Source organism: Ambystoma mexicanum, chromosome 3q, assembly GCF_040938575.1.
Source record: "Ambystoma mexicanum isolate Mex_15411 chromosome 3q, UKY_AmexF1_1, whole genome shotgun sequence".
In the NCBI taxonomy this organism is placed as follows: domain Eukaryota; kingdom Metazoa; phylum Chordata; class Amphibia; order Caudata; family Ambystomatidae; genus Ambystoma; species Ambystoma mexicanum.
In genome coordinates this window covers 109,284,330-109,310,122 of record NC_090926.1, presented here as the reverse complement: position 1 = coordinate 109,310,122, position 25,793 = coordinate 109,284,330, and the positions used below count along the sequence as shown (strand labels likewise).

General features: G+C 43.3%; 1 protein-coding gene across 3 annotated transcripts in view; it reads right to left on the bottom strand.

The window, feature by feature from the left end:
- NFE2 (nuclear factor, erythroid 2) overlaps positions 1–25,793 on the bottom strand; it is a 170,430-nt gene that overhangs the window by 23,472 nt on the left and 121,165 nt on the right. The gene's annotated exons all lie outside the window — the stretch shown is intronic.

Below are 25,793 nucleotides of genomic sequence, written 5' to 3'. Positions count from 1 at the left end.
GCACAATGGGGGAATAGCGCGGGAAAGGATGGGGGTGGTGGTGTTTGCACGAACGGGCTACCCCGGGTGTGCAAAGAGGGGGAGCAGGTAATGAAGATGGAGGGGCGTGGCCCTGGGTAGAAAGCGGCAAGGAAGGCTTGAGAAGATGGTAAGGCGACGGTAGGGAGAAGGGGATAGGTAGGGAGGAAGTTGAACTGATTTAATAATTTAATTGCTGGGGGGAATTTAAAGTGTTTAATTATTAAATTTGTTTGGCAAGTTGTTAATACAGTTTTGTTAGTCTATAGGGCCAGGGAGCCAGGTAAGCATTTATTTGTGAGCTTTGGCCTGTCACATTAAAGCGACATTTTCCACTGCAAGCGAGTCTGGGTGTTTTTGTGCAGTAAGCCCAAAGGAAACACAGGCAGCTTTGAGTTGGAGGAAGAATTTGTGGGGAGTTGCAAACCAACTTGAATCCCACATCTTGAGGAGCTCGAGCCACTTTAAAAAAACGTTGGATTGACCTACCTGTGCCTTTGTGGGGTTTGAGCACTGGGGGATACCCTAGCACACAAATTCCATTTTAAGACGAATTGCAGCACAACATGTGCCTTAGAAGGCGGACTTCAGGACTGCTTAATTGGGAACTGCCTGCTTTCTGTGGCTGACCTTTACAAGACCTGCTTTTGCTGTACCAAGATTTGGCACTAGATTATTTTTTCAGATACTAAGCCATACCCCTAATGAATTGACTCTAGCAACTAAGATCCTCTCTCAGTGCTGCTGGAGAATGTGAAATACATTTTAAATGCCAGAAACAGGGAATAGTACCTTCATGGTGATAGAGGTAGCTCAACGTGACTGGAAACTTGCCTGATATGATATGATATGGTATTTGTAACGCGCCTATACACAAGTGTTTGCCTGTAGGCGAGGCCGCAAAGATCATCCAGAGGATTCTGCTGCTTTAAAGTGAATTGGGAGGGCTCCTATGGTTGCATGCCCTCTGCAGCAGATGCCACCAATCAACCATCACCACAGTTCCTCTAATTGTGTTGGCCATGCCAAAAGTGTTAAGGCAAGAGCTCAGATCACCATAATCACCATGAAGGCAGTATTCCATTTCACTAAATTTTACACTCTCTCCATCACAACCTGGTTGGGTAGATTTCACAGCCTACCATACTAGGAGGTATAGACAGCACACTAAAACCAAAGTGATTGCACACACATTCCTAGCCAAAGGGAGATTTGCACCTTGACGAGAAACCCAGGGTAGCATGACGCCAGAAAGCATGAAGAGCAACACACATAGCTACTCTGCCCATGTCCGAAATGGGCAGCTGGCTCTGAAATGCCACTGATGTTGCTTTAGCTGCAGTGGTATGCACTGTCTTGCCATGATCAGAACCTCATGAAGTTGGTAAGTGCAAGAAATATACACAACTAACCGTCTAGCCAACGCAGGTATGGAAGGTACGCTCATGAAAGAAATCATGCTGTGATCCCATAGATACATTTTTGGGATCTGAGCTATCCTATTACATCTCAACCTGCTTCATATCAGAGGTAGAGTCAGTTAGAGAATAAAGGTTATCATCTATTTAAATGGTGTGCATTCATCAGATAACCACTGTGTCATTTTATTAAGAAATCCTTTGTATGTGGGTTAAACTGCTGCTCCTTCACTTGCTCAGAATCAAGAAAAGGATAATATGTTCTTCACAATTTGGTACAGGAGGCGCTTCTCTCGTCTGCGGCAAAATGAACTCATTGAGTCAAAATGATTGATTAGTACTGTATGTTTGGTGCCCGTATGGGTATTGTGAGAGATGGTTTTTAGAACCCTGCGCAAATGTATCCTCCTTTCATCCCTTAACATTTTTGGTGCTGAATCACAAAGATATAAAAATAAATGAGAAGATGAGACATGTGAAATGTATCCTTGTGCATAAAGTATGCATGTTCTCTGTATTACACACATTAACATCGACCCACTGATTGCGTACATACATTATGCATGTTGTAATTGACATATCTTAATGTATCTCTTTCACAAAAGCTGCTTCCTTCCCGAATCCTATCTGGTACTGATTGGTTCAAGTACCCAAGCTCATCGAGGTCCGATTCAACACATCCCGAAGCACTGACCTCCGTCTACCTTCAGGATGCTTAGAAACTCCAACTAAAGCAAGTCTATTTCTACAAATTTCGGCCAGGTTCAGAATTCTATGAATGGGACCTAGGATTGATTATTTCGAAATTTGACCCTGCATTGGTCACTATTTAGTTTGCAGCATGACCATATATTGGACACTTCTTGCGACTGCAATATGACCACAGTTAGGCCATACTGAAAATGTACACATGAATTCGGCTCTAACTGTGCAGATACTACATATGTGCTACAACAACTGATTACACTGTAGTTTGTTTTACCTTTGTCTGCACTGAAGTGTAAAAGACATGCTTGTGTGGTTTTTGATTTTGATTGTATGTCTTGCTGTTTTGTAATACATAACTGTTCAGTAAAGTTTGTTGTGATATCGTGTGTACTTACTTGTGGAGAAGAACAATCAATGCTTGTAATGTTTGAAATAATTATGAAAACGAAATAATTAATGTTTGAAAAACGTTAAAAAAATAAAACAGCAGTATCAGACTGAACAGAACAGAAAAATAGATGTAAACACTATATATGTGTTTTGTCTGAAGGCAATACCAGTACCTTTGGATCTCATGTCTTTCCTGACCTAGCCCATCCAGGATTCATAGTTCTTACAGGCTCACTTATTCCGGCCACAGATCTTACAGGCTCACTTATTCCGGCCACAGAATAATGAACTTGTCACATACTAGATTGAAAGTATGAGAAAATGAACTAGTGGAAAGACCACACCTCGTTGTTTCTTGAGTTCAAGGGTCAGCAGCTGGCTTGAACGTGAAATTCTCAGTGACTCTTGAGTGGTCCCTTTTCTTCTGGGATGGCCAATTCTCTCATTTCAGATCATTCCTGAGGTTGCAGAAGTTTATGCGGATGTCAGAAAGAAAAGTGTTGCAAGAAATGTGTTATCCCATGAGTAGCAAGTCAGGCGTCTTTCTAATTGGAAGCCCTATAATATAGGCTAAGTATTCATTTCGGTATGAATACAATGATTTGCCTCCTCTTGCATATGCCCTGATGGAGTTTGTGAGGGACGGTTTTGTGTTAGCATTAGTTGTTTTGTCTTGCAGGGCTAGAAGAGCAGCAAATAGCAGCAATCATGAGTTTCACAATCCATTGTGGGGATTCAATCCTTGTGCCTGCTTTGAAGCTTTTTATTGTTCAGTCCTTTACGGTGATCTTTCTGTCATCTTGAGGGTTGTTCGTGCTCCTCCTTTTGAGGCATTACAAGGAATTGTGGTAGTTTATATACCTAAAGGTTTTATTTTGGGTAGCTAAAACTTCCACTTGTCATCGGGAGGACGGTGGCCTTCATTATTCTGAACATATCTACGTTTTTAGAGATACAGTAGATTCTGTAACTCTCCCTCACATTTGTGCCTATCATATCAGATTTTCATGTGAATCAGGAAATTCTTTTCCATACATTTTGCAGCGATCCTAGCTTCTAAGAAGATACTCATTGGTTGATTATGGCTGTAGAGGAGCAGATGTGTACATCACTGGTAGACTGCGCCCCCTCATCTCGTCATACTGGAACAGCAGTAGAAGAGCCCTATGTGCGTCACCAGGTATTGTCCCAAGGCTGCATTTAGTGTATGGGAGACAATATGCACTCAGACAACTGTATCGAATGTACCCTCTGACTGAAATGGAATTGGGAGATTTGCAGGAACCACTAAGCTTGGAAGAGCTGTAAAGAAAATCTGACAGCTGCAAAGTGACATCATGAAGGGAAGAGATGATTGCGCACTGAAACGATATGCACAATCTTAAAGAATGAAGATATAACTGAAGTAACAAGAGAAACCTGTAATTGAACATAAAGAAATCATGTGCACCAAAGAAATAAGTGAGTAGAGACGAAGTGAACGTACATACGCAGAAATGCAAGGTAGATGAGACATATAGGAGCTTGCTGCAGAGGAAAACATACCACAATTAAAGCAACTATGTCCAAAAGATGGACGCCAGACTTGTGTTGAAACCAATCAAGCTAGCTCTGAGACAGACCAGGGCTGCAGAGTCAGGAGACGCTGGGAAAACAGCTTTGTGTGAAGAATAAAGAGCAGTCTTTTGATCTGGGATCAAGGATGCTACATCAAGGAATAAATGCAAGGCACAAAGGGAGTCAAGAGGATAAGCCATGTGCATAAGACATATATTAAGCAAAGAAGAAAACATCTGCAAATGGCAAATATTGGATAATCAAAGATGCAGAACGCATATGTGAAGTAGAGCAACCAAGTCTCCAGAGACAAAGAGGAGTATTGACACCCAGCCTAATCGAATTAAATAGCACTAAATAAAAGGTCGAAATGGGCAAAATTGTGGTCTCTTCACATGTGATTCAGAAGCTGAAAAAAAAGGGCTATTCAGTAAGCTCCAGACAAAGATAATGGTATACGTACCCTCCCTTGAAAGTCCCAGAGCAGAGAACAGGCTGCAAGGTCAACTACAAAGAAGAAGCCTTGGCTTAAGGCCTGACTGATGAGAGATGATGGACTAATTGGGCAAGTGTGTAGTAGTCTGACGTTGTTCTCTGCATCTGAGTTTCGTTTAGCTTACGTGCTGCTAACAAGCCGAAAGTCCAAGGTTGGGAGAGAATGCCAAACCAAACATAGGGGTGTATGCAGCAACATGCTATAAAACGTTGCACAGGCCGATCCGCTGCTGTTATTCTGCTACAATCTGTATTATACTTATTTAGAGGTGGTTCAAGATGTGCCTACCAGATAAGGAGCATCCAGTAATGATACAAATACTTATATGACATATAGGTATATATGTTCCCTTAACCAATCTCTCACTCCAATAGCTGATGTACATCAAAGTATAAAGCCTTTGTATAATTGAAACTTAAATGTGAGTGCGTGTACTACATTTCGTTGTGCGCCAGATTGCCCTACTTTATTTGAGCTGATAATAAAGTAGTACTTTCTATATTTTTTGAGTCTGTCTGGTTATTTGGGTCTGAGATCGTTATTGGTAATTCTGTCGAGCACATGAGATGCTTCAAGGTGCTATGGCACATTTTGGTAGCAGTGCATATGGTTCTGGTCCAATCGACCTGGGCCCATATCGGACTACCAACGACTTTCGCCATTAACCAGAAGATTGTGGAGCTTCCTGTGGAAAGCGCTGCACAATACACACATGTGAAAAGAATCGGTCGGCATGTGCCCATTTGTAGAAATTCCTGACTTGTCCCCACAGGTGCCCCATGGACTGAAGGTGAACTGGTCGACTGGGGAAGAGTCGATGCAGAGGTACTCGAGCTGAACCACAGATGTAAGTAGAGCATCAAAAGTGGCAAATATAATGGGAGGGACTGTATTATAAATGTATGTATATAAGTAACAGGATTTTTGGGGATTAATACAAAAATAAATAGATACCTCGATTCCTAGTTTGAAGGGGGACAGAAGGGTACGTACGCACAAAATGGGGCTAATATTTAAGGATTCCTGAGTCAAGGCCACAATGAAGAGTTTGTATCAAACTCCAAAATGGGGTAAAAAGTGACATGAGAGACACTAAAATAGTAAAGGAAGGCGTACGCAAAAAATTAAAAGTGCACATGTATATGGGGTTCCAAACGAACCCGCTCAACCTTAAAGTACTATTAGTGTGGTGGTTAAACAGTAAACTTTAGGTAGAACAAACAATGCTAAAGCACATGAACTGTATAAGGTGCAAAATATGCTTTAATTTTATTCACTCATAAAATCAGCATAAAAACAGTCATTAAAAACCAACATGAATTTAAAGAACAGTTTGTGCAGTCCTGCCGTGTAAAATTGCACCACGTGTTCCATCCCTAACTCAGGGACATTCCCAAATGAAATTACAAATTGTTGTTACTGGCTTTTTTTTATTTCCACATTTATAGGAGTCAGCTGATCAAACACATCATGTGACTTACTCTTATCTGGCCCAGATAGTCATGCAAACGTGGTGGCCATTTTATAGTATATTTTTAAAGTTAGTTCAATGCTAACTTCCTGTCATTTTTATATCCCACTCTAAAATAGAGAGGCCGTATTGCATTTAGGAGATACAATTGACTATCGGGCATCATTGCCTATTGTTGCAAGAAGGAAGCTGAGAGCATAAAGCAGGAGGAAGCAAAGTTAGTTCAGAAAAAATTGTCAAAGTTAGCCATAGAGGGAGCGGTATTGACGAGTGTTGAAGGTGTGGTGAAGGCGTGACGAAACAAGAGATACGGCCAGAGCAGCAAAGCAATGTAGTGTACCCTATGGATCTGAGTGGGTACAATTCTTGGCCACAAGGGAGAGGGAATGGACCTAGGGGAGGACGAGGTGAATTTCAAAAACCTCAGGGATGAGGAGGATTTAATGGCGGACAGCCGCAGGAATGGTGGAATTGTTGAAGGATGGGACATATAGGCAGAACATGTAGAAGTAGAGAGGGAATGCAGCAAAATCGGCAAACTCCAAGAGGGGGAATTGGCTATGTTCCAAAATACAGTACAGAACAACAAGAGTATTATGCCCACGATCATACGCAGAATCAGACACATGCACCACAAACACAGCAAACACAGCAACCTCCATTACAAACACAACCACCACAAGGGCAACCACAGCAAATGCCAATACTAACACAACAGATATATATTCAGCAGGAGCAAACACACCAGGCCATGATACCACAATGGAATGTGAATGCAGGAGTCCCGCAAGCACCCACTCCTAGAATAGGGAGTGTGATCATGGTAGGAGGACATCCTTTCACAGGTACAGTGATGCCTTTATATCCACAATAGAACATCCCGCAGAGAGACCTCATGTGTTCAGTACTATCAGTGACACCAGATGCCCAAGAGGAACCAAGGGTCAAGGTAACAATAGGAGGCAAGACATTTTCGTTTCTTGTAGAAACTGGAGCGACTCGTTCCTGTGTTCGAGAGGGAAAGTACCCAATGTCTGTCATTTCCATGAATGCGCAGGGTTTCTCTGGGGTGATAAGTTTAGTTCCTTTTACATATGAATTACATATGAATTACCAATCTGCATAAGAGAACGTGATGTGTCTATGCCACTATTATATTCTCGGCAGACACCAGTTAACATATTAGGGCATGACTTGATGACAAAACTTAACATGACTATATACTGATGAAGGAATAGTGTGTTCCACTCCAGGGATACATTACATGAATGTGAATGCGCTTATACTAGCATTCGCCGGAAAAAGGCATTACAATGAGTTCCTTTAGATCCAGAAGTATTCTTGTATGGCATGACTATTTTATTAATGTGGTTACCCAGGTTGATAGGTAAAATATTGAGAATAACTGAAGAGTTTTTGTTTAAACCAGAAATACCTATGAATGATGAAGAAGGACAGGTTATTCCTTTAGAGTTAGAAACAGCAGTGGTTAGAGAAGAAAGGGTGGTTGTCCATCAGACAGATGATGAGGGAAGAGGATGGAGAGCAGTGGTAGCCTTCGGTGAAGGATATAGGTTGACAGAGTTGACAGACAAGGAGCGTTTCAGGGATGATTATTCAGATGATGAGTTAGTATTTTTCATAAACTTCACTTATTGGATTAAAGTGGAGAATATAGAGATACTGCAGTGAATGGTAATGGTAAAAAAGAAACCGTAATTTTTCCAGGAAGATTTAGAGAAAGTGCCAAACATTTTATCGACCAACAGTCCATATGATGTGGGTCTAATGAAAGGAGCAGGAGCAGTTACAATCAAACTTAAACCAGGAGCAATTTTGCAACAAGCTAAACAATATCCCATGTACAGAGAAGTAGATGAAGATATATTTGAGACTATTTCTGCTTTCATGAAGAAGGGAATATTAGTGCCATCAGAGTCCCCATGTAATACGGCTCTGTACCCAGTGAAGAAATTAACTGGGGGTCATGGAGATTTATTCAGGATCTCTGTACCCTAAACAATATTGTTAAAGCAGAGTTTCCTTTAGTTCCCAATACAATATTATGCAACATCCCATCTAAGGCCGAATATTTTACAGTAATAAATTTAAAGAACATATTCTTTTCAATCCCCCTTCATGAAGACTCACAAGACTTGACTTCATTTTCATATAGAAATCAGCACCTAAAACACAATTGTCTGCCTCAGGGGGTACTGCGAGTCCCCCTTAATCTTTAATAGGCCTTTCCAGGTGGATTTAGGTAATGTACACCTTGAGAGTTCAATATTCCATTGGATAGATGATATATACTAATATATCATCTATCTACTGGAATAGTAGTACTACAGTAGTACAGTGAGACAGAAGAGCAGTGCAGAGAAGTCTCAGTGCGACTGATGACAATAGTAGCAGAAAAAGGATAGAAAGTAGACAAAGAAAAATTACAATATTGCCAGGAAGAGGTCCTGTATATAGGACAGTTAATCTCTCAAGAAGGGAGAAAAGTGAAACCTGAAAGAGTAGAAGCAATTATTGAGACTTCAGAACCTAAACAGTGAGGGAAATGCAAGCATTTTTAGGTCTATGTAACTACTGCAGGGCCTGGGCTTTTCGTTTATAGCACATATATTCAACTACTTTTAATAAGTCTTAAGGAAGCACAGGTAAACAAAAGTAAGATAACATGGACAGATGAAATGACTGAAGGATTTGGAGAATTAAAAAGGGCAATCAGTACAGCCCCTTTGCTAGGAAATCTGGATTATCACGAAGAATGTTACCTATTTTCTCATTCAAATGGAGAAGTTGTGACAGCAGTTCTCACATAGAAAACGACATTAGGACATAGCCACACACCATTGGCTTACTATAGCGGGAATTTAGATACAGTAGTGGAAGTGCATTACCCTTGTGAAAAAGTGTTAGCTGCTGCTACATTTGCCATTGAAAAAATTTCAAGTATTACAAAGGGGTGTTCATTGACATTGGGCCTCATTACGACTTTGGAGGTAGCCATGGCGCTATTAGCACCATGGCTGCCTCCAAAATCGTGTCCGGGTCCAGTCTGGTGGAGAGGGGACTTACCAGGACATTCCACCCTAGGCGGACCCGGTAAGTCCCCATTCCAAATGCCATTCCCCATTCCCATTTGAGCCCCCATAGGGCTCAATGGGAAGGCGCTAATAACAGGCGCGGTAATTGCTGGCCCGTTATTAGCTCCAAGGTCCCTTAACGGGACCTGTAAAGAATGTGTGGTCAGACCACACGTCCTTTACGGTTCCCGCTAAGGGACCTCGGAATTGGGCGGTAAGGGATTACCGGCACCGGTTTCCTTAACGGTGCCCGGTATCCCTTACCGCCCACCTCGGAATGAGGCCCATTATTTCTCAAGCACTCATTATTTGCCATTCTAGAGAAACCCAAAAGGACATTGACTACACAAAGAGCATCATGATATGAGGTTATTATTTCAACGCAGCGATCCAAATTATTACATGCAGAATAGTGAACTCAGCAACATTCATAGCAGAACCAGTAGGGAAGGAGGACTATGTACATGACTGCACAACGTATACTGAGTTTTATGATGACATTCATCACGTTAGAGAAAATGCTCTTGCAGCGGGGAAATTCTCTTTATTGACAATTCTTCCAAAATTGACCAAACCACTGGCGAAAGGCATACTGGACCAGCAGTAGTAAAGCTGAACTGTGAGGGTGGATTTGAAGTAGTAACAAGTGTGAGATTGCCTTTGCATTGCTCAGCAGATGCTGCAGAATTAGTGGCACTTATTGCCACACTCCAAAGATATGAGGATGAGGAAGTGACAGTGTACTCTGACTCTGCCTGTGTGACGTCAACTGTACACACAGTATTATCACGCTGGAAAAGCAGGGGCTTCATCTGTGTAGGCGGCAGATCAGTGCAACATGCGTCCTTATTGGGTAAGCTTATTGAGGCACTAAGACTCCCATTGGCTATTGCTGTTGTGAAGTGCGCAGCCCACACTAAGAGGCCAGACATGATTTCTCACGGTAACGGAGCCACAGGCGTAGAAGCCTAAAGGGCAGCATATTTCCCAAACATTTCTGATTTTGAAGTAAAAAGAGTTAAACAAATGTCAGGAAGGTGCATGATGGTGAAGGAGGGTTTCCATATGTTGTCTATTGTTCAGCTAATTGAGTTACAAGGTCAAGCCCCACAAGCAGAGCAAGATATATGGAGGAAGCAGGGGTATTCTTTAACACCCACTGAGGCTATATGGAGAAAGCATAGCACTGGGAAGCTTGTTATGCCTCTAGCATTTCGTTGTTCACCAGATTTCCCTATTTTATTTGAGCTGATAATAAAGTAGTACTTTGCCATATTCTTTGAGTCTGTCTGGTTATTTGGGTCGGAGATCATTATTGGTAATTCCATCGAGCACATGAGGTGCTTTAAGGTACTATTGCACATGGCTAATGCTGAACGATTGTTTTATTTGTATTTTCTATCAGTTTATTAGGAAATAAACGCATACACAAAATTATCAAAAAATGGACAGATCTCAAGCTAGATTTGAATATGTATAAGGTGTGATTCCAAAGCCCTAAGCACTGCATAAGGAAAAAACCTTGACAGCAAGGAAACCACAAGGAAAAGGGCAACAAAAGAAACAATAGCCAGCATAGCACAACTTTTAGCCTAAAATACCAACATGATAACAGTCCTGTCACCGCGTGCATGCTCACTTTTGCTATTCTACGAAGGAAGTTGAAATGTATTTTGGATGATCTAAGGAGATAGCTCCTCCTGTCTCTGCACCTGGCAATCCACGACTGTCTCCAACAGTTCACTGAGGCATGGCCTTTCAGTACTAATCCACAAATTAGAGGCTCTCATTCATGTTCAACCTATTTGTGCTTTGCTCCTTACATCACCCTGGCATCTACCAATTTACACAACTCAATAAGACACTGAATCTCTGACATCGCTCTTTCCACTGCCTCTTCCTGAAACTTCAGATATGTTAATTGGTTTCCAGTAGATCGCAGCCCCATAAATATCCCACTGATGTGCTCCTCGGTGGTCTCCATCTTTTTTCTTTTTAAATTACATTTTTTTTATTTGATATGGATAATACAATCATCCTTTCAAATATGTATAAAAAACAAAGCAAGATTATTTACATTTCACATATCTTGGTTTTACACTTTAGAAAGACTTTTAAAAAAAGAACAAAAATAAAATAAAATAAAATAGAATGAATGAGGAGAGAGATACAAGAATCATTCATTATGATCACAAAAATATGAGTAAATATGTGAAAGGAAACAAAATTATAAATCAATTGTGCTACATATTCCATCGAGCAAATAAGAATTAATTCACAATTATTTATAATTCATTAGGGTAGTATTTGGGAGAAAATTTGCAATTTGGTAAAACTCAATAGCTAATCAATGGAACTACTACGCACAATACAAATCTGTGGAAAAAGCTAACCAGGGTCACATAGACTCTTCTTCAGAATAGCATTTGGGAAAGATAGCATCTAAGCAGTGGACTATGGCCACCCGCATTCCTAAATCGGGGTTATTTGTTATATAGGACCATATATTGTCCATCACCATGAAATTGTATTTAGTCAAGCTGCATCTTTTGAAGTGCATCATCCTTTGATTGGCTAGCATTGGTAGTATAAGATGCAATGTTCCAAGGTTTCTCTTTGTGTTTTATCTAGACAAAAGCGACAATAGTTCTGATCTTTCTGGATCAAGTTTCGTTTGACCAATATTTCAGTTGTTGGCCAGAGATTTAAACGGAACCTGAGAAACTGTTGTCTAATATAAGGGCTCGGGCATTTCACAAGATAGAACGCAGTTGAGTATAGAGCTTTAGTGTCAAAAACACGGGTGTCGAAGACTTTACATTTTAAACATAGACTACGATTATATATCCAGTCGTGGAGGAAAAGTTTTTGTTTTGCACGAACCGGATTTGATATAATCAAGTCTAGCGTGATAGAGGCATCAGCTAGGGTATCGAGAACTATATTGCACCAGTTCCTAGTAAAGACATGGTCCTGTGCTAAAAGCTGTTGTGCTAAGATACCCAGCAAACCACCAGAGGTCAGACCCAGAATGGCTTTTCTAAATAAGGCACACATCCTCCATTTATTGTGAGATTCTAGGGATGGAATTCCCAATTCATACCGTATTAGCGCTAGGGGCGTGCTCTTAGGAAGTTGTAAAAGATGTTTCCAAAATCAAGCCTCTAGGGTTTTCCACAAGTTGGGTTTCTTAGATAATATAGTTTCAGAACCATATCATGGAGTGGGAATCACTTTTTGTTGATAAAATAATAATATATGTTTCAACGTAAATTTCCCATATTTCTTCTTTAGGACTTTGGCCTGCGTAATTAACATACAGAGTTTAAGTTGGATATCATCTTCCCTCTCCTGTGTTGAGATGGCGGCCTGGATGACAACACCAAAGTATTTGTAATGATGAACTTGCGATAAGGAGTCATTTTGTAGATGCCAACAATGAGACTTGACTTTCGATTTACCATGTGGTTTGCATACCATGGTTTGTGTTTTTTGTGTATTATTTATAAGATTGTTGGCCAATACATATGATGCCAAACAATCCAGTATATTTTGTAGCCCAGAGGGGGTCTGAGAAATGAGGATTAAATCATCCGCATATACCAGATGATTTATAATGTGAGGTCCAAGTTTGGGAGAGTCACTCTTAGTGGCTCTTAGGATGATTCCTAAATTAAATAGAAAATAATTGAAAATGGAGGATGCCAAGATGCAGCCTTGCTTAAGACCTCTTGTAGTTTTGATGATGGATGAAAGTTTTCCTGCCATAGAGCGTCTAATTTGAATAGTTGTGTTGGTGTGAAGAAGCATAACTAGGGTCGAAAGGGAAGTGGGGCACTTGTGTTGGATTAATTTCTGGTGTAACATGGATCGGTCAATAGCATGAAATGCGGCTTTGAAGTCTATATAAGCCAAGTAAAGCATTTGGTTCTTATCTGCTTATTTAGATTTGAGTATGTTTAGAGTCAAAAGATTAGGACAAGTCCCAAGGCCAGCAACAAAACCCGTCTGGAAAGGGTCTCTTAGGTTGTTATGAAGTGTCCATGAATTAAAGTCCCTAAGGATAATTCTGGCAAAAGTTTTCCCAGGTGCGTCTAATAACGCTATGGGCCTATAGCTGGCCGGTGAAGAGCGGTCTCCCTTTTTATAGATGGGGACTATTATCGAGTGGGTCCAGGATGTTGGCAAACATTGTGTGGTGTTAATAGTTGTAAAGATCTTATGTAGTATCGGAGCCCAAAGATCAGGATAAGTTTTAAACATTCGATTTGAGAGGCCATCGGGGCCCCAAGCACAGGAATTGCTAATTTTGGAGATGTAAAATTTGATGTCATCCAAATCAAAAGAGAGATAGAAGGAACTTCGTACATCATGTATTACCATGCAGGGGGAGTGGATAGGACGAGCATACAGAACTGAAAAATGATTGATCCACTTTAATTCAGTTACAGAGTTGGCTTGCAAAACAACTTGATGGGGGCGTGTGGTGTTGTTTATTAGAGACCACACTCCTACAGCAGTTTTGGATTGAAAAGAGGACACCATGGCTTCCCCATCGAGCTGGTACATCTGCGCTTTAAGAGCCTTCATAGCATTTTTGTATCTCGTCCTGATGGTCTTTAAAATGGAAGCTCTAAGTAATGCCTGTACATGCATAGCCTGTCGTTTAATGGCCCGTGTGTGAGCTTTTAATTGTTGGACCTGTGAGTTAAAAACATGAAGTCTGGGGCCAGTCTTCATGGGCCCAGCACAAAGTTTTAACATTTTGGAGGACTGGAAGTACTGCAACAGATTACAATAATGAATCATTTCATGGTCATGATGATTTTCCAGGGCTCTATTTAGCTCACACAAGGATTGGGGGGACCATCAGAGTCGATTGCCTCCATTGTTTAGTACTAAGTTTCCATGATAATAATTGTCAACGGACCTGGGACCCATAGAGTGAATCGTCCACTCAGCAACTAGTTGATTATGGTCACTGTTATGATTTGTAATGACCTGAAAGTTATCCACGCTAGAAAACATTGAGGCATTTACAAAGATAGAATCAATTGTGGACGAACTACATCCTCTCTTCCAAGTAGACTTGGGTGGTTTATCTGATGGAAAGGCTCCATTGAGCATAATTAGGTCATAATTAGAGACCAAAGCCAGCCATTTAGTTAGCCTGATTTTGTTGATGGTTCGCGGAGTGAAACAATCTAAATTTAAATCACCTGCAATGATTACATTAGAAACTGAGGAATCAAGCGCAACCAAATTGAGTAATTCTGAAAGGGCCTTAAAGAAGCATCCATCAGATATGCCAACCACATTCCAATATACATTGATTAGTGTGTATTCGATTTTGTGAATAGTTAGTATAACCATTTGTAAATACGGATTTGGACAACACCATTCTTGGGCAAACATTCCAAGGCCCATCCTGATAGCTTTTAAGAGGCCAGATGTAGGTCTACCAGATGTCCCACGTTGAGCTGGATTAAGAAAGACATCATAGTTGTTCGAGAGTGGAGCCAATATCATCCACGTTTCTTGAAACAGGAGTATGTCATGACACTTAAGACAATTACTTTTGTTATTGATTAAATGTGAAAAACCTCTGGTATTCCAGCTGATCAACGATATAGATTGTGCATTGATTTCAGATACTAGCTAATTTGGTTGCAAGCCTGCAAGATGTTGGTGACAAATAGAGGTAGAAAGTTGATGAGATTGATGACCTTGGAGAGCATACTCACAATTGGCTGGTGGAGAGGTGGTTTGATTTAGGGCAAGCGTGTTAAGAGTGTCAATTGACAGAACAAAGCCCATGGAGAAGAGTTCGGCTCTGGCCATCCATATTAGATTTTGGATGGCTCTCGAGTGGATCCACATTCTGATGGAATTGACATTTTGCTGAACTAGGAATCCTATAAGTGCGATGTCAGTTGAGCTAATGTCTTCAAGTGAACGAGTGTCAGAGAATATGGCCAAGAGGGTTGTCGTGATACACAAAAATGCAAATTTGCCAATCAGGGCTTTAGATGACAGCATTAGCCGCTGAAAGCCAATAGTTTATTCAAAGTATGTGCTAAATGCTGACAGTAATCTGTTGTAGCACCTCCATTACGCAGTAGTGAGCTACAAGGAATATGCAGGCCTACAAGGGGTGGTAGGTCACATTATGCATTGTAGATAGACAGGCAGGGTGAAGGCCCCAGTTCTGTAGCTAGTAGAGACATTATTGGAGTGTTTGTAGCATTATGGCACCTATATAGCGCTTAGATAGCCAATCTTAAGCGCTATGAACACTGAGCTATAAGTGCATGCCTTTTAGAGCTTGCTCATATGGGGTTAATTCATCTCGGCTTCTCTTAGAATATTCTGCCTTTCTAACTGTAGCCCTGCATGGCTTCGTAAACAAATCCTGTTTCCCTGAGAAGGCCTGGTACAGCCTTGCCTACACGCTGATAAGGACATTCCAGTGCTTTCGCAGAGAGGGCTCCAAGGGAGGGGTAGGAGCGAGCAGGGAGCATCTTAGAGAGACTAGGGTTTTTCCATGAGCAAGCCTATATTTTGCACAGGGAAAGTTCTGGAACTGTGCGTCATGGACTGACAGCACGAGATTACAAAAATGCATGCCCACATGACTTAGGTGGGAGATCGATCCATGGACTTGGTTCGAGCAAGATCGAGTGTCCGGAACATGATGCTCTGTCAGCACCCTGCAGCGCTGTCCTCTGAGCGGGGCTGGCAACAGCTAGCTTATGAGGGCCAGGGTCTCCCAGTGCTGATTGAAGGGGCGTAAGACTGTGTTTCTCTATGTTTCTCTAAGTTCTATGTTTCTCTATATTTTGCATTTCTCTAAGTTTTGTGTTTTGTAATCTTCTCTAACTTGAATCCCAAGAGGCTGCTAAATTTTACTGTTTCTAATAAATGCTAAACTTTTTGAAGGTGTCATTTGTCACTAGCATGAGTTCACTGCTCGGCACAATAGAACCTGTATTTTGGGCTGAATTGAGTAATTTTTGCTCTCAAGGGCTGGTCCCGAGGAAGATTTTCCCCATTTCAAGACAAGGGTACTTCTCTTAAAAATGTATTGAATAGCAGGACTGGGTTTGCAAGCTAATAGTAGTGAGTAATTAGCTGGGGGTTTGCCTTGAGACTTTCGAGGCAAAGAATTCATTTGAGCAAGAGGAGTATTGGACGCCTTCAAAGGCGGAATTGTTGGTATTTGTCTGGATTTAGTAACTGAATGTAGCATTTCAATCATTTCTGGAGTGCTTTTCGCCAAACAGAGCATAGGGATCAGTCATGGGCACTGGAGCAATATTAGCAGAGGGGGTGTAGGAAGGAACATTTGTGGGTCTTGGGGAGGCATATCAAGAGGCCTAGCATGCGACTCATCACTGGGCATCTTTTGGTGCACATCAATAAATGGAGCACTATTTGGAACACTAATAATGGATGGTTTGTACGCTATGGAGGACATGTAAGCGTCCACCGCCTTCCTGATCTCTTCTCGATGTAGAACATCGGAACTAGTGACGGAAGTGGAAATAATTCTTGCACCAGGTGCCTCCACTGTGACAACTTTGGCACCAGGTGCTTTATTGATTTCAAGTTGAGATTGTTGACTAACAGCTTCTACTAATTGATCTAAATAAGCATAAGTTGTAGGAGGATGAGTCATAGCAGTCACATTATTTGACACCTTGGATTGTTTTATTGCAAGGTATTTTTATGTGACTGAACGTGCAGCATCAAGCGTGGTTTTTTGGGCAATTTCAAATTCTTGATGAATAGTTTTGATTTTGCGGTATTGATTTTATTCTTACCAAAAACATTTTTACGTAATTTTGGGACAATAGGAGGATTCTTTTTGTTTTTCGAAAAGATAGTATAAGTCTCTTTATTGGAAGAATTCAATTGTGTTTGAGATGAGGGTAAGCCTGTGTTCTTTTGAGATACGTTAGTCACCAGGTCTATTTTCGAGATAACTGCCGTGGCCGTAGATTTTTTCTTGTGTTTGTCGGGGCAGGCAGGGGCCTGGTCTATTGGCGAGCACCTAGATTCAATAGGAGCTTCGCCAGGATCAATATTCAGGCCCGTAACGGGGCACACAAATTCCACAATCACTTCAATGGGGCAAATAGTTTGATCAATGAATGGCAAGCACTGGGTCATGGGGTCACAAGAAGTGGTTTGTGTGGCGATAGCAGATGGCATTGGGAGGCAATCATCGATTGATGGTTACGGGCCAGTGGAAGCAGCAACAGAAGGAGCTGGCGCACAGTTCCCGGTCGATGGTAGCGGAGCAGAAGGAGCAGAAATGGGTAAGATAAACTAACCTGCTTTTAAATGCTCACTGTCCCACTCCATTTGCCATGTATTTATTTTCTCGAGCAGGGCCATTTGAGTTTGTAACTTCAAAACCAAGGTGTCATATAACTTGGTTAAGCCTGTTAAAGACACATGCAAGGCGTTAAGAGCAAATTGAGTTAGCGCCGAGTTGTTTTCTGTCTGAAACGCCTGAGGTGCTGCTAAATTATGTATTTGCTTTTTGCATGCGCATTCAGGAAGTGAGCCTTGCTCTAGGCAGATGACCATCGAGGTGATCGAAATAGCATTGGCGTTATCATGGGGTACTGCTGGTCTTTGTGGGGTCGGAGCACAAAATAAAATGTTGGAAATAGAAGAGCAACAGCTCGAGAACACGATAGGGGATTTAGATAGATTATCAGACATGAGTTGTGGAGAAAAGGAAGAGCTGGATAGATTAAGGTCAATTACAGCGATGTCTGAAACATGTGTCACTGTAGTGGAGCGATTGTGTAAGAGCTCAGCAGTGGGTGGCACATTTTCCAGGATACTGCTGTCAGTAATCACATTCTGTTCACCATGACATTTACCAAGAGGGGCTCCAGATGAAATGAGCGCATCATGGCATATAGATACATATTGCTGATCTCGCGGGGTAGAGGAGGAGTTTATGGGGTGTATGAAAGCCTGGCGAGGGTGAATGTTCATTTTTTAAAATAATGTTTCACGAGGGATATCGCAATGCACAGGCGTATGACATTCGACTTCAGAAGCCTCGGGGGGGGGGGGGGGGCGGGCTAGAGTTTGTTTATAGAATTTCAAAATAGATGGAGAGCTTGGTTTTTTCAAAGTGAGGTTAACGCCTCTTTTGAAGCGCAGAGCTTTGGGAGTGGAAGTGGGATTCACAACAGACTTCTGTGAATTTTTTGAGGCCTCCGCCCCAGAGTTGGTTTGTAAGCCCTTGGGCATACCGGCTTTGAGCGTCAGAAACATTCAGCAAATGAGGCTAGAGACGGAGTCAAAGCAAAGGCCCACAGACCCCACGGCGCCGTGGCGAAGTGGCAAAGCGGGACTTGTGGGGGCTTGCTTGGGTGCGCGCGCGTGGTGCGCACGCAATGCCGGTTTTATAGCTCTGCCTCTGCTGATATGACAGGATCCTTCTGGTAGTTGTAGTAAGTGCAGAGTAAACATCCAAAAGTTCAAAGAAAAGCACGTCCAAACAGGTCCAAACACGGAAACAGCAACAGCAAGATCTCTCGCGGCAAAGCGGGACTTGTGGGGACTTGCTTGGGTACGCGCCAGTGGTCTCCATCTTAATATCCATTGCCGTAACAGGCCTTTCAACTTTATTTATCTTTCTATTAACTGGTTCAGTGACTCCCATGATTATTATGGGTGTTCCTTGAAACCCTTGGTTACTCCCTCTAGAGGCTCTGCAGATCATTTGGATCTATTTGATGTGGTCGAGATTATTTTGCCAAATTCGAATTCGTTGAATTTTCTTTTTCTTTTTTTACATCTTGACCACAAATATATGTGGGGAGACCCCTTACAGCCTCCCCTGACTTCCCCCTACCTTAATTGTCACAACTACCCACCCCTCCACATAATCTTTGGGCCAAATTCAATTAAAGTAATGCTACAAATTAGAATTAGATGAAATCTCGTACATTGTACTCTTCCTATCCTGATCCTTCCTCAAGCAGCACTGCTAACAGAGACCAGGACGGTGTCCTTGTTTTGCCAACCATGTCAAAGACAGAACCTTCCAGAACCAATAGTACACCCAGCAGCTCCAGCATTGAACTTGTCTCTGGATGTGTCTCCCCCTGTAACCTTTGAAGCATTCTGGGGAATCTATCACCACTTAATTGACAACCAACGGAAGAGAAGTTGAAGTGACATCACACGCTAAACCACTGTATACACCAACTTTGCTGGCACAGTCAACCCTCCACTCTAATAGACGATTGTTGGGTATGTGTCCTCACCCTGTGAGAGATTCTCTCAATCTCCTTTCTTGTCTTCATGCAGCATTTGCACCCGAGTGGCTGATGCATCTTGGATACCCCACATAAATCACAGGGAACTATCCTACTGTACATATGTAGCCTTTGGAGCCAATCACCAGGCACCATTACCAGAACTACCAATGCTTACTTAAATCTATTTTCTCCACCCCTTGTCTGGGGGTAAACAGTGGCATGTGGCCACCAGCTGACACCATAGAGATGTTTCAGAGCCACCATAGAGATGTTTCAGATCTTCCATCTTGCTTCCGACGACATAGCTCCTATCTCAGAATACATGCACGGTGTATTGCTTCCTTTCAAATAACATAATTACTTTTTGGCTCTATTGGAGGGGTTTGTCAGGATAGTAGACATTCCACTAAGGCCCACAATGGATGGATTCAAAAGGTGAATGTGTTTGCTTATGAACAGCATCATATTCTTGTCCAAGGTGGATCCATGAAAGGAATGGCGACATTGTGGCCAAAATCTAAGAGAGTGTAATTGTCTAAGAGATGAAGGGCAGGCGCATATGCTTACCAGTCTACATATGTGCTACCTTATGTAGTTCGCATGGGAGATTTTCCTCCTTCAGCAGTAGCCACTGCATAGTTCTCAGTTATTCTACTCTATAATGAGCATGTGGGTTGAACACATTTGTGAATTGACTCTAATATGTCTGGAGGTATTTCACATAGACATCAGAGATTGGAAACCCCTCAGTGTTTCAGGACTAGGACATGGAGGAGAGGGGAAGATGTAATTCCTTAATTACTCACCAGTAGTCTGCACTACTCTGACTCCGAATCTTTCTCATCACAGTCCCCGTTCCCTTTGCTCCCTCTCTGGCATCTGAGAGACTTTTGCTCTCTGAAGTCTGTAAGAGGGGTATTTGCTGGAGGTTTGTTTATACAATTTCACTGGGTTATGGCACAGAGTGCATATCTCAGGTGGTCTGCTCTTCCTCACGGTTTAAGCAAAGTAGCGAGGAGAGGTTATTCAGAGTAATGAGGATTACTGGTAAGCAGTCAGTCCATTACTTTCTGCTTTTAGTAGACTTAAGAAAAACTATTCTTACTTTTTCTAAACTGAAAAAATGAATAACTCAGGTCAGCTTCCTGTTTGAGTATCATGGTGCACAGCTGCGCCTAAAACGATTTACATGAGGCTTTAGAGATCCTAGGTGTCCCACAGGGGGACATTCCAACAGGCCCTAAGCCTTTTCACCACAATTAGTGTACGGTGTGGAACAGACAAGTGCAACCGCTTTTTGCACAAAGGGCCAATAGCAATAAATAAGCAATATGTAGAGATAAGGCGTAGTAGTACAGGGACACCTAACCACTGAATAACACAGCAAGAGAACAGGAAAACCTGTAAGTGCAGTACCATCCCATGTGGTGATTTAGTTACACCTCCTCAAAGCATGTACATGGTTGTATGAAAGGTAATAAACAATATGTAATGAGCATAACTTGTATGCACTACACTGATTGAAATGTACTAGTTCTTTGCAGGAGGAAATGACATGACATGCAGACTCCCCAGTGACATTGCTGCTAAATACATACTGCCCCATCCCTCATGACTGAGGAAACTAATAGACACTCTTGGGGGGAAATCTCTATCTTGGCAACCTTCGGCCAATCTGGGATGACATGGAAGGGAAGTCATCCTGGCCACTAGGCCCAGAGACAAGGCTACAGCCACGTGATCATCCACCAATGCTCGCCTCCACAGCCTTCAACTGGGACTTCGCTTCTGCACTCACAGAGCTGGTGCATTTCAGCAGTGTCTGCCTCTGGACCTTTGAGAAGAGCCAGCGCACTTCATAAAGGTTACCACCCTCCAACCGGGAAGGTGAGCGAGTCTCCTGAGAGTGGCAAGTCATCAGCGGCCTGCTGACTCCCCTGGCCGTGAAGCAGTCAAGCTGTTTAGCAATGGATTTTTGTATGCCTGGCACCAGTGCACCAGCTCGAGTTATGATCTCCTCCTCTCCTTCTGATATTGATTAACCATACCTATTTTAAACGTGTCTTATCTGATGGCTCAACCTAAGAAGAAGATAGAAAATACAGACACCCTTGTTTCAAAGATGGCAACCAGTGACACGTGCAAAGAAGCTTGAAATGACTGAGGAGGCCCTGAGCACTGATGATATGTATTCTTTAATCTCCAAGATGACCATATATGTGGTGACAAGAAGACATCCCTTGCTGACCTAACTGGGAAAGTACTCAGCTTTGAGGGAAGAATGTGCCAGGTAGAGAAAAGGGCTTGAGGTCTAAAAGGAGAGATTTCGGGTAGATTCAAAGCATATCATGAAGTGGAGTGTGAGGGGTGGGACCTAAATATGGATCTGGCCATTAAGAGATGCAACGAAAACCTCTGGATCTTGCAGGTCAGTAAATAAGGGCAAATAAACTATCTGGTTCTTAAATTGCTCCATGAGTCTTTCCAGCATAAGGTGGCTCACAGATCAGACATTGACTATGGGCCTCATTACGACCCAGGCAGTAGAGGGTTAACGGCGCCGGTAGAGCTGCCGGCGCCGTTAATCCTCTACTGCCTCATTACGAAGTCTGCTCGCGGGTCCCGCTAAGGACCTCTGGTAAAAACAGGCATCCGGTAAAACCAGGCGTCCTTAGCGGGACCTGCTAGCAGACCAGGATGCTAACAATGGGGCTGTCACTAACGGGCCCGTTGTTAGCATCCTTCCCATTCCATTGAGCCCTATGGAGGCTCAAATGGGAATGGTGATGCACGGGGTCCGGGTCCCGGGAAAGGGAATTACCGGGCCCTCCAAGTTCAGAATGGCCCGGTAATTCCTCATTCCAGGAACCTGGACCTGGTACCCAGTATGGGGCATGGCTACCTCCATTCTCGTAATGAGGCCCTATGTTTTCAGGATCAGCCTGTTATCTAGTGAGTTACCATGACAGATAATTCTTGTCTTCACCAGGGTGTCTATTGAAGAACATATCTTGAGGGAATCGCGACTCAAAGGGAGGGTCCTCTTGGAAGAAAGCTACTCTTTTACCCAACTATCCCAAAGCATTAGTGGAAAGAAGAGAGGCTTTTGGATAAGCTAAGAAGATTGCAAGGAAAACCAACATGAATGTTGTTCAGGCTCAGCCTGCTGTCCTGAAGATTATCATCCATGAAGGAGTCAGAGTAACTTCTGACCCGAGCCACCCTGGGCTTCAAAATGGGCTGAGCTGCGAAGAATGAACGCTCTATCATAGGTGCTTCATTGGACTTGGCAGCCTCTGCACTGAGATACGTGCCCAGCCTTTACCTGGTACATAATTTACTTATTGTTAATATGTCTATGTGGTGTGCTATGCTTATCCCCCCTGCTTCGGTAGCACTTAGACACTCCTCTTCGTCTTATGCCTCTCGCATGAATTCCCTTTTTCTTATTCTTTTTTTATTCTGCTATTGTTCCTTCATTGCATTTTATAGCAAAAAGGCGCCACAACACCAATATGTTTGAACTGCTGGTGCTCATGGACCCAGCATCTCGGGGATGACGCTGAGGCATGCCACCCACCCAAATACCGTAACAACATGCAAACATGGCTGTGTGCCTGAGCGTTCAGCCAGTGTGCACCAGTGATGGAGATTCAACTCGTCCAGCGCAGGCCCAGCATGAGGGCTCACATGGATATCCATCCGTGGCATCTTCCACTATGCTGGTGACTCCCATGACCCTTCTATTCGGAGCATGGGCACAACAGGTAGCGGAGAGACAGGAGAACAGAAAAGAAAACAAAGGTACGTGTGTCCTTTCTAAATCACTGTCTTTCCATTTCGCCCCCTTTTTGGAGGGCTGTTGGTGATTTCTTTACTCTTCTGTAGTAAGCCCCTTCTGCAAGAATTGTGGTCTGAGAGTGCCTGGCAGCTCAGAAACAGTGAACAGTAATAGGAGACTCTGAGACTTCTTTCTTAAGGTTCACGGCTGCCAGAGTATGTCTGAATATTAGAAACTGGCACGGAAGGGGGTGTGTAGGACATCGAGGGAAGCTTTGGCCTCCAACTCTGAAACTTACCTTGCAAATAACAGTAGGATAGGTCATATAGGCTGTTACATGTGTAGCCCGGTGTTGCAAGTGCCCTTTAAGAGCACGTAACTAGAGGAAGTGGAAGAGGAGGAGTTAAGGTCGGAGCAGTTAGTTAAAGAAAGTGAAAGCACACCATGTCTCCGGTGTCCTTCTTACAGACTCCCGTGGGAGTTGACAACTGGCGACGAGGCAGAACAAACCCGCCGTCCTTGTCCCGCTGCACCTGCTGCAGCATCCTCCAGAGCTACGAGGTAGTGCATAATCAGAGCGTCTGTTGATGCACCCTGCGGGCCCACCCAGCCACCCTGCATCCTGTGACATGTCCAGTTACTTAAGTTGCTGCATCTGCAGCTCCATATATTTATATAGTCCCGGGTCGCCAGCGATCCTCACTGGGATCCGGCCTGGAGTGCCGCAACGTACCACATGCGCATGGCAGAGTGGCCCGCTCCTCCTGTAATGACTGGGTCTGGCAAATGGCTCACAGTGGCTGCGCCCACGTGGGGTGCGCAGAGGGAGGCCTGCATAACCTCCCTGACAATAGCGGCTGAGTGAAGTGAGCCGCGTCCTGAACTACAGTCTACAAAGCCATGGCAATTTATCCCTGTATGATATGAACGTTCTCTGAGCAACCTCTTACACAAGCTGCAGGATTTACCAGGATGTGGAGAGAGTGCTGCGAGTGAGTGCACCGTCTATCCATGATTACTCATAGTGCACTACACTGTCTGCCCAAAGTGCTCCTGCAGGTCAGGTGCAGTCATCCCTTGAAGCCCTATTTGCACACCCAGATAAGGGCAGCCAACCGGCATCACAAGCACGCTGTTCTGTAGCATGGGGCATCACAGTTGAGGTACAAGCGGACGAAGGGAATCACCTGTGACCGCTGACAAGGGCAGGTAGACAATAAAGCCGTTTGTACCACAAGGGAAGGTGCACGCCAAGGGTGCTAAGTAACTCAGAAGAAGCCACCATAGTGGACCAGACAGATGCCCAGGGAGCACTACAGCAAAGAAGCACAAATGTGGCCTTTTTGAGAAAACCGTGCCCGTGTAACCTAAAACCCCAACAAGACAAGGGGACCACAAAGGGCCGAGCGGGTCGAAGACTTCAACAACTTCACAAGGGCTGCTGGGGAGAAGAAATTGCTGGTACTGAAGGACATTTTCATGAATCTTGCAGGGAAGGAAATTAAAGGCATCATCAAGACGATCCAAGCTGAGGACAGAACCACCTATGATGACCTTGTGTCAGCTCTGAACAAAAAGCTGGTGATACACCCCAGCAGGGATTATGAGAGATATGTCTTCAATCAATGTCAAGAGTCCCTGCATGAGACCGTGGAGGAGTTCATCACACAACTTCGGCAGAAGCTGGTGCACTACCAGTTCTCAGACTTCTCCAACGATGAGGCTGGCTGCCTTCGCATCATAGAAGGCTGTGTGTCGTCTGTACTCCGGAATCAATTCCTAAAGAAGCCGTTGACAATTGATGAGGTCATATAGATGGCGAGAGTCCATGAAAGGGTAGAGATTCAAGCAACCTCCATGGAGGCACATAAGAAGAAGGAGGAGGAGTGAGAAGGAGGAGATTGTGGGTGCATTTTCCGCAACCAGAGAGATGGAAAGGGGAGCCGGCCATAATCCAATAGCGTTAAGAGGACTGCAGAGAGACAGATTCATGCAGTTGCAGGTCCTTGCCCACATAAATTGTGTTTTCGCTGCAGCCAGGCATACCTGCATACTGGTATATGCCCAGCCATCAACCAAAGAAACTCAAAAATGTGGCAGGGAAGGCCACTTTCACACCATCTGCTGAGAAGGAAGACTATTTGCGACCGGACAGCAACCGCAGTTGATGCCCACGGGCTGGCGCCTACCGGTCAGACCAAACCCAGAGCAGCACTGGAGACAACCACCATTCTACCCACATGTGCTGAGGAGAATGGTAAGAGCCACATACCAGGGGCCGGACTATGGGGAAACCCTAGGTAAAGAGCAGATGCCACATCTGGGATAATGCCAGGACAGTATGAATACTCTGGGGACATGTACCATGACTATGACGGGTATTCATAAGAACTATACCCAGAATATACTGACAAGTTTGTCAATCTAATGCATGGTGAGGAGGAAGGAGCCAAAGCCCTGAAGGCAATGGTCAAAGTGGGAGAGGCAACACACTGCTTCCTGATGAATGGGAGAGCAAGAATTTTTGCAAACGGGGGACATGAGAGGGTTGACCCAGTCAAAGGTGC